Source organism: Halichoerus grypus, chromosome 1 (genome assembly GCF_964656455.1).
Source record: "Halichoerus grypus chromosome 1, mHalGry1.hap1.1, whole genome shotgun sequence".
NCBI lineage: Eukaryota > Metazoa > Chordata > Mammalia > Carnivora > Phocidae > Halichoerus > Halichoerus grypus.
In genome coordinates, this window is record NC_135712.1 from 150635028 (window position 1) to 150644427 (window position 9400).

Here is a 9400-nt window from a genome sequence, read left to right on the forward strand (position 1 = left end):
ATAATAATTAAAGGCGAAGGTGTCCAGTTAGAATGTCTAACTGCACTCAAGCAGAGAGCAATGCATGTACACGCAACATGATCTCATGCTCTATTATTTTATCTTTCCAGGACTCTGTTAGTGATTATGTGGAAATTTCAGCGTTGGAGAAAGGTTTTAATCTTCACAAAGGAATTAGCTTCTGTGACCAAAGTTAAATCATCACTTAAGTGAAAAAATAATGAAAAATCTTTAATACCAGCTAGCTGTGTGCAATGGGATTTTTGAATTCATCTTAGTGCTTATGCCAGTTATTTGGCAGTTTCCTAAAATTCCAATAATACCAACATATTTAAGCAAATTTAAAATAAACAAATATGAAACTATGTAATTTAAAAGTGTTCATCCTTCCCAAAAGCCAGATAAAAAAAATAGGATCATAGATATGGCTGCGAAGTCCTGACAATTAATTAATTTGGCAGAATTCAATAGCAATTTTAACTCAACTGTCTGCTATGTTGGCTTAAAGAGTCATCATCTAACCATAAACCTTAATCTTCTTTCTCTAAAAAAGAAAATAAAGTGCCATATTTCTAATCAAAGGTTCTTTTTTTTTTTAACACTCTTTTTTTTTAATAGTTTTGTAAAGAACCAGTGAGTATTTGAAGCTTGCAAATGCTGCAGAAATCTCGATTCTGTCACACACTCACAGAATCTACTCATATTCTGTCCAAAAGCTTTTTGGTGATTAAATTGAGTCAAATGCCAGCAATGCTGGGATTTCCACCAAACTCACATTTTAAGAAACAAAATGCTGAGAAAAGCACGTCAATGCAGAGGATAGATATTTTCGTATCAAAAAATATTAGAACTTTGTGTGAGGATTTTAGCTTGTGTTTCTAGAAATATTTTAATCTATACATTTTTATAAAAGCTACAAAAGCAATTTAGTAGCTCTTTATTTTTCTATTGATTTCATGAACAAATAAGAGTTAAACAATTATGGGTAGCCCTGAATTCCAGGGAGTTTTCATGCCCTTCCTTCACCCATCGCTTGATTCTTCTAGGCCTCTGCAACATTGATAAGATCACCTGAAAGCAACCTAAGTTACTCAACAGTTAAGAGGATGGCTAGGCCTTTTGACTTACATGTCAAGGGATAGTACATTTGGACCGCCAGGACCTTAAAACTTTTTGAAATTGATGTTCCATTTTGTTCTCTAAAGATGTCGAAACATTTTACCTCAATTATTGGTGTTGCTTCTTAATTTCAACTAGATCAAAATATGTCAACATGCATTTTTTCCCCTTTAAGTATGATTCTAGGGATGAGAATGTTCTAAAGTGAGTATTGTATCTTAGCAATCAGAAGAAAAGCTACTCATCTGGTTTCCACTTCCCTAGAGACTGTCCTCGTTCTTATCTCAAGTATTTAGTGCGTAATAAAGAATCAACCTAGGATCCTACAAATGTAAGGGAATGCGCATCCATTATTAAGCATTCCTGCACTAAGTCTATTTAAGAATTCACCACGTTCTTCTTTTGGATGTCCCTATCACAAGGACTTATTTCCTAGCTTGTGTGGGTATCAGGAAGAGATTACTGGTTTATCTTGGTAGATAAGCTTTGTAAATACGTCTCAGCACTGCAGAAAAAAAGATTACATATTACACAAAGTGATTCTGGGTGGAAACATCAACCACAATATGCCAAATAAATCTCAAACTTTGCCAAAACATTTGAAATAAAAAGTGACGTAACTGTTTTCTTGTTAAAAATCTCAAATTTTTCCTCTGAATTAAAACCATATTTTTTTATTTTCATTTATCTTAAAACCAATGTTATTTACAGAAGTGATTTTGTTAGCGAGATATCAATACTTTGTGTGTTCTCCATGGTGGATTTCTAATTTATGAACTGTTGTGTCATTTTGAAGTAATGTGAAATGTGAGAATGTGATTAAGAGGCCTGTTCTTAAAAGGGATGATTACCAGCAGGCCCCCCCTCCCCTTCACCTGGAGAAAATGACATTATTTTCTGTTGCTAGACAGAAAGAGCAATTGTAAAGTTTGTTACTTTAAAAATGCATACATTTATTATGAATACGTGCCTTGAGTGAGACAATTTTGGACTAATTTTTCAGCATTTCAGTAAGTCGCAACTGCAGTTTTATCCTAATAGGCATCCCTTGATTATAAAACTCAGAAAAATCTTATATAATATGTGGCATGGACACATACATTAAGCCGGGGTATAAAAAAACTGCCAGAAGAAATTTCCTTGGGAAAAGTGTATGGAGGAATTCAAAATATTGATCTACAGTGGCCATAGATAGTGATTAACACTCATTCCACCTGGCAACACTAAGCTCTATGTGGCAGCTAGAAAAGAGGAACCTAACATAATGCTAAGGATTCGTTCTGAAAGTAGAGAGTCAGTTTGGTGTATTCAAGCCAATCCTTTTATTTTTTCAAAATGCTCTCCATTTTCTTGGTATAATGATTTCAGTTCACTTTTTGGTTTACCTGCACAGCAGGTGCAGAAATGTCCCAGTAATATTGGAGAAAGGTATATTCAAAATGTTATATGGGCATTTTATACCTTAAGAAAATATCACCAGACTACAGAGGATTTTGAGACCAAAAGGTAACGAGGTTACCGAAAATTAAAAACTGCTTAATGAACTTGATGCTCCATCCCAAGCAATTTATTCTTTATCAAGAATATTATATTTATGTATACAATTTAAACACTTTGTATCTCAGCTTATATCTGATCCTCATGGCAATGAAATGGTTGTGATGTAAATGCAAGTAATAAATCCTGTGAACATCCAGGGCCCGGTTTAATCCAAAATGAGCAAAATTAATTTAGATAAGGCACTAAAAAAATCAATTTATTAGAACTTAGCATGAATGTACCTTAAAGGAAACTAACACTCAGAAGCAAAGATAGCCTGAGAAAAACAAACCCAATCACAGATACATCTTTACCTTCAATAGTCCTTCAGCACTTACTTATAGCACTGCTTGAAATTATTTATCATATTTAACTTTAAATGTTAGAATGAAAAACAAAAGAAAGCAAAGTCAGCGGAAACATAGAGCCTCTGGAACCATAGATTCCCTAAAAAATAAAAATCCTTTGTCTAAAGAGAGGAAGTCTGTATTTTATAAGTTCATCACTGACTTAAAATGTGTCCAGAACTTTCCAGGTGACCTAATGCATTTCTAAGGAAGCCAATTCTTTTTCTGATTAGAAATTCACAAATTTCTAAACACACTACCACCGTGTGGTACCAGGTAAAATGATGCCAGTACTTACCATCTGAAGAAATGACTTTCACTGTCCACATCATTTTTAAGCCCCACATTCTTTCCTAACCTTGTCGCAAAGCAGATGAATTACATTAACTTATATGCAAACGGTTCATTTGCAGTTTCCAACCTTATGGACTTCAAACTCTCTCCCAATCCTAATGAGAATCCTCAGTTATATTCACTTCTGTCTATGTTGTACATTGTGTCTTCAGGGGCTGACTCACTCCACACTCTACTCATGTAGCTTATCATTATCTTGTCCACAGACAAAATTTACATTGAATTCAGATGAGAATGCCCACTAACTTGAGAATCTTGAGAAAGGTATCAGGATTGTGGTCCAAACAACATGACCACCAGGGACAATATTACAGCCAGTGTGTAATTATTTTCCCCCTCTAGAAGTACAAAGTAGAAAACACAACAACAACAAATTAGAGTAACTCCTTATAATGCATTTCTCTTAGTAGTTTATTTTGGGGGGGATTATTCTTCATAGAAATTGGCAAAATCTAGAAAAACTCTGTACGTTACTCTAACGGCTTTATTTAATAATAATTATATAACTCACTTCCCCACTTAATAAAAATTTCTCACTTTCTCTTATGTTTATTAAATTTTAAATTACTTAGGCATTTGTCTAATTAGCTTCACTTTGAACAAAGATATAACCTGATTATTGCATGTTGTTAATATGAAAATGAACAACAGAGACCTTTCTGATTGAACGTTTTCACTGTCTGCCTCAAGACAGGTGTTCTACATTATACAGACGTTGCAGACAGAGGGCTTCTTATGTTTTACGCACTATAACATTAAGATATTACCCCCCTCATTATAACATTCCAAAAATTATTAGTGCTGCCTCTGCTATCTACATTTTAAAAATATTTAACCTTCGGTAAGTTAATCTATTGTGCTTATCTCAAAATAAGGAGAGAAAACAACTCAAATTTTCTACCAAGTTCAACCAAAACTTCCAGCTTCACTTAGTTGCCACAATTCTGGAATCAGACTCCAAGTTTATAAAAGAAAAACAGAAATTCACAAGGCAGAGCTTCAAGTTATAATATCTTAGGAGGATGTTAGTTATTTTATACCTAAAACATTTTACAAGCTCCAAACCCTCCACTAGAACAGTATTTTAGGAATCTGAAATTATTTCTGCACTTCTCACCATCCAAGAATCTGACAGCTTGTATGAAAAATAGTATGTGTGCAGCAACTCCTTGGTGAGTATTTCCTTTAAGTTTTAAGGCATTCAAATGACTGAGTCTTCTTTCTAAGAACTACTGAAGAGGTTTATGAAAACACATAGCAGACTATCCATGTGTAATTCTCTCACTGAAATCGATTGATTTCTGTTAGTACAATACATTAGGACTAATTAAAAATACCATATCCAGCAGCCAGTCTGTACCTTTCCATATATCCTTCTCCAGTATCCAAAAGCATGCACTGCTCTGTCTTCCATCATGCTTCTTTTATTGCTGAGTGAGGCGCTCGTTCCTTCATTAAATAGCATTAAAAATAGACAGCACAGAACTCCCCAGTGGAGCATGCTCTAACAGGGCTAATGCCACAGTTCTCAAGGTAACCATACTCAGCTGGGATCTAAGAGGGAAAGTCACTGGGAGATCAGCAATTTGCAAATCTAATAGCTCACACAAACCTGTCTCTGTCTGAGTTGAATACTGTAAAAGAGAAATCAGCCTGTAGTGAAATTAAGTCACTGAGAAGCTCAAAGTCAATTTCTGAAGCTGTAGAAGTTTCTTTAAATATGCCTTACCTAAACCAAGTATTCTGTTAAGTAGGCATTCGCCTACAGCAATTGATTTATATTATTATTTATCAAATAACGTAAGTCATGTCAAGAGGAACGGAGCCATATATGCATAGCATCTAAATGTCTTTAAAACTGCATATAAACCAAATTATTCAAAGCAAACAAATAGTATTGATAAGCAAGGACAGTAAGAGGTTAGCCTTTTGAATCTTTTGTGATGAAGTGTATTCCTTAAAGAATATCCTAAAATTCCCCAGAAAATTTAAAAATATTCTGTTAGTTGAAATGATAAAAAGAAGTAAAGGAATGGGATAGAAGAGGAAATACGGGATCAAACACAAATACATACCTTACAAATCCATATTAATCCTGAAATGAGGACATACATAATTTTTCACATGTGATCCACGTTAGGAGTACAGCAGAAGCGATTACTGCCAAAATAGTACATTACTTGGCTATTTGAACAGAACATAGCTAGAGCTCTTGGCTTCCAAATGACTGTCTTTTGTGAAAATGACATTAACTAAAATCCTATTAAGACATACAAGTCCCATGGTGACACAAATACAGAGGATCAAAGGAGTAGGTGCATTTATTTTAAAGTGTATGTCAAAGGTTTTCTAACTTTTACCAAAAGAAAAATGATTTCCTGTCATCTCCATTTCTGTTTTCTTAAAACAATCATAGTGATTTTGATCTCCAAAGTAAGTGAGGAGGAGGTGGAAATCATTTGGAATTATTCAGCATTTGAGCAAAATCTTGTACAGATTCATTCAACTTTGGGGAATGTCATTCTTTTTGGAGAGTCTAAAGTGTCATACCATTAGCCTTTAAAAATCAGAAATCAAAATGGGTATCTGCACTCTGAACACATTCTCAAGAAATGATTTCTACCAGCCTTGCCCTTTGCTTACTAGCTTCCCATCCCTTTGTAACTTTCAATGCCCCCTTTGCCTTTCCTTTTAGGCTTGGTCTCTGTCCTTATCTTGTATCTTAAGGAGGTGATCAAGTGCTGAGCCTGAGCACCTGTCAGCAACCACATCCACTCCAGCTCTATTTCTATGCATAAACATTAACTGAGTCCATTTCTCTTGCTAAGAAACTTTCTAAATATATGATCAATTCAGCTCAATTCCACCACCATATCTACAACCTAAGACAGAACACATTAAGTTTGGAGTTTGCAATGAAACAGATTTCAAAAACATGTAAAAATAAAAGGTAATATCTTTTCCCCCAAAAGCCCTTGGGAGCCAGACCCTGAGTCCCGCAAGAACAACAAACTGATTACAACTTTTTTGCCTCTTGCATAGTTCTCTTTCCAATGAAATAAGAGGGTCCCAAACTTTCTACCGTGAAACCTGCCTAAATCACTGTAGACTTCTCTGATGAAAAGAACTGCCCTTCTCAGTTCTCTTCCAGCTTTCCTGGTCAGCCTCATCTGGGGGAGGGGAGTCTACCCTCCGTTGATGAAACATAAAAACACAATACATGTATAACATCAACAGTTTTCTACAAACATGAAGGAGAAATACAGACGAGAAACAAATCTAAAGAAAAACACAGATATACGGCAGAAAGGAGGAGAAAAAAAAATCACAAAAGACGTGCAATGTTCACGTCGGAAGACCTTGATTATTACCTTGACCGAACAGTGGGTATCCCCCCAGCGTCTTGGTGCCTTGATTGATTTGATTTAGTTTTTGATTTTTATTAATATTGTTTCTCAATGATTGAATTGGCTGGATTTGTTTGGTTTAGCTTGGCTTTTTTTTTTTTTTTTTTTTTTTTTGTCGATTTATTTAACTGCTAGTAAAACGAGCTTTCTGCAGCGTCGGCGGCTGGGATCCACGCGCGGCTGCGGCGACCGTGGTGGCTTTGGCTGACGACCCCGCTGCCCCCGCTGCTTGTCGCTGCTCCGGACGAGCTCAGGGGGCGCCGCCGCCGCCTCCTCTGCCCGGCTGGCTTCGGGAAGTGAAGGAGCCCCCGCCTCCTGTCTGCCAGTCTGTCCCTCTGCACGTCTGTCTGCCTGACTGTCGCTCAGCCGGGCAGCTCAGCGCTGGATTCTCGCTCTCCTGCGCTCTGCTCTCGGAGCTGCCACTCGCGCCGGCTGGCAGTCCGTGCGTGTGTCGGTCTGTCGGTCCCTCGGCGTGTCTCGGTCCCACTAGCAATTCAAGGTCCCTGTTCCGGTCTTCTGTGCCGGCATCGCTCTCCAGCTCCCACTCAGTGCCCTGGCCTCTTCCTTCGGACAGCGGAGGGCGTCTGGAGGGGAGGATGCACGCGAGTGCTGCTCGCTCTCTCTCTCCCTCTCTCTCTCTCCCTCTCGCTCCCTCTCCCTCTGTCTCTCTCCCTCTCTTTCTTTCCCTCTCTCTCTCCTTCTGCCTCTTCTCAGCGTTCTGCTCTCCCTGACTCAAGCTGTCTAACTGCTTCCACCTGTCCGTTGCTCTGTCACTCTGTCGTCCCACCCCGAGCCAGCCAGCCTCCGTCCGTCCCTCTGTCCCGCGCCCCTGCCTCCCCGCCTCCGCCGCCTGCCCCTCCGCCAGTCCCTGCCCTCCCACGCGCCCGGCTCCTCCCCGCAGCCCCGGCCGCATCCGTCCCCGCCCCGGCCGCAGCCTCCAGCCCCCCGGACCGCCACACCCGGGAGCCGGCTGGGGCAAGGCGCCTGCGGGGGCCAAAGCCTCTGCCACTGGGCGCGGCCAGAGTTGGCAGAGAAGGAGCGCGGGCACCTGCCGCGTGCGCCCGGCGCGCAGTGCCATCCATTCCCCCCGGCAGTTCTCCGCCAGCCCCGAGGCTGGAGACAAAGCGCCGGAGCCACGCGCGGCAGCGTGAGCGTCATTAATCAGAGGGAAAACTGGCACACTGTCCCCTGCCCCTCCACACCGCCTCCCCGCTCCCCGCCTCCGTGCCGGAGCCCTCCGGCGTACCTCTCCTGGGGGCACCTCCGACTCCTGCGGACACTTGCCCAAGCCCAGCTCACTCCCTTCCTCCGCTGCTCACTCTCCCGGCCAACTCTGCAGAGAATATCCCACAGTAATAACACCTCACTCGACCCAAATGAATCCGTAGCCTCCGAGCTCTCAGAGATTCTCGGCTTCGAGCAAGACCAAAAGTCCGGGCGTGCAGCGCCAAGTGCACTCCCTGTGGGCGACTGCCCAGACCGCTGCCCACCCGAGGGCCGATTTAGAATCACAGCGGTGCCGCAGAAAGCCGGGCAGGGTAGGGCGCGGGGCCGGGAACAGAGTTGACATCCGAAGAAATTAAAGCGCTGCATTTCCCGTTTGTTCTGGAGATGTGCTATTTTTATTATCTGTAATTCATTTTTTTTTTTTCATTGTCTCGGGGCACTCACTACCAAAAGGGGAAAAAAAAAAAAAAAGGAATCATGGAGGAATGGGGATACATTTCCGGAATACCGCCCACCCTTCCTGAGTGAATGTAGAGCCTACTTTTCCAACATTATAGGTCACCAGCCAAGATATATCACTCTGGCTTTCTGCCCCCAGCTGAGAGCAAGGCATTTGATTCTGGGCTTCTTTGCTAGGGTGTTATTAATGTGAAGCAAAATTATAGTTGTACATGCCTGCATGGAATTGCCAAAGCTCATTTTGACAGTATCCAGCATTTCAGTTTCTAAAACGTAGACGCTGAATAACTACGGATCTGGTGCAATGAACGCCCCACAATAAATTGAAGAGGAGAAAATCAACTTTCACCAGCTGCAATTAGTAACCCCATGAATAGACAACAAATAAATAACTAGCATAAACCATGCCATGAAAATTTCCATGTCCTTTTAGTTTCATTTATTGGCATCCATTCCTAATGACAGACATTATAAACAGATTTATTAAGGGATATGCCTCTACTTTTTATAGGAGTGTAATTTCAACAGCTGTATCCGTGTTCACATATACTAAGATATTGATTAAAAATATCACACAGATGATATGTGTAGTTCTAGAAAATGCTATAAAAATAAGATAATGTTGTCCTGGTCCTTCATGAACAGATAACTATTTTCCAAATATTAGAAATTGTCTCCCTTGGGGATCAGTTCTTGCTGGGATAAGAATGAATCTGCTGTATAAGGTTTCAGCAAATGAAGCCCAAAGAATTTAAAACCCTTATGTTGATCTATTTTCTGAGGATTTCTACTCAGTGCCCTCCAAAAGCATTTTGACAGGCATTCCCCAACCCCCTCCTGCCAGTCGTATGGAATTCAAGGGAAAATTAATAAAAAGGTATTTCTTATTCTCTTTCTTTCATCTTAAGGCATGTTCTTAAAAAACCTGCTTTTCTTTCAGGGAAATTG

At 40.1% G+C, this 9400-nt stretch overlaps 1 protein-coding gene across 17 annotated transcripts in view; it reads right to left on the reverse strand.

Moving 5' to 3' along the window:
• ARPP21 (cAMP regulated phosphoprotein 21) overlaps nucleotides 1-8348 on the reverse strand; it is a 153746-nt gene extending 145398 nt beyond the window's left edge. For 9 of the 17 annotated variants that reach the window (XM_078073855.1, XM_036111413.2, XM_036111411.2 and 6 more), the window contains exons 1-2: nucleotides 8013-8347; nucleotides 6731-7350 (exon numbers count right to left, since the gene is read on the reverse strand). The gene's annotated coding sequence lies outside the window, so the exon portion shown is untranslated. Of the gene's footprint in view, nucleotides 1-3303; nucleotides 3450-6730; nucleotides 7351-8012 lie in introns of those variants that run through there. The other 8 variants (XM_078073836.1, XM_036111407.2, XM_036111405.2 and 5 more) reach the window with 4 other exon arrangements.
• Nucleotides 8349-9400: the final 1052 nt, after the last annotated feature.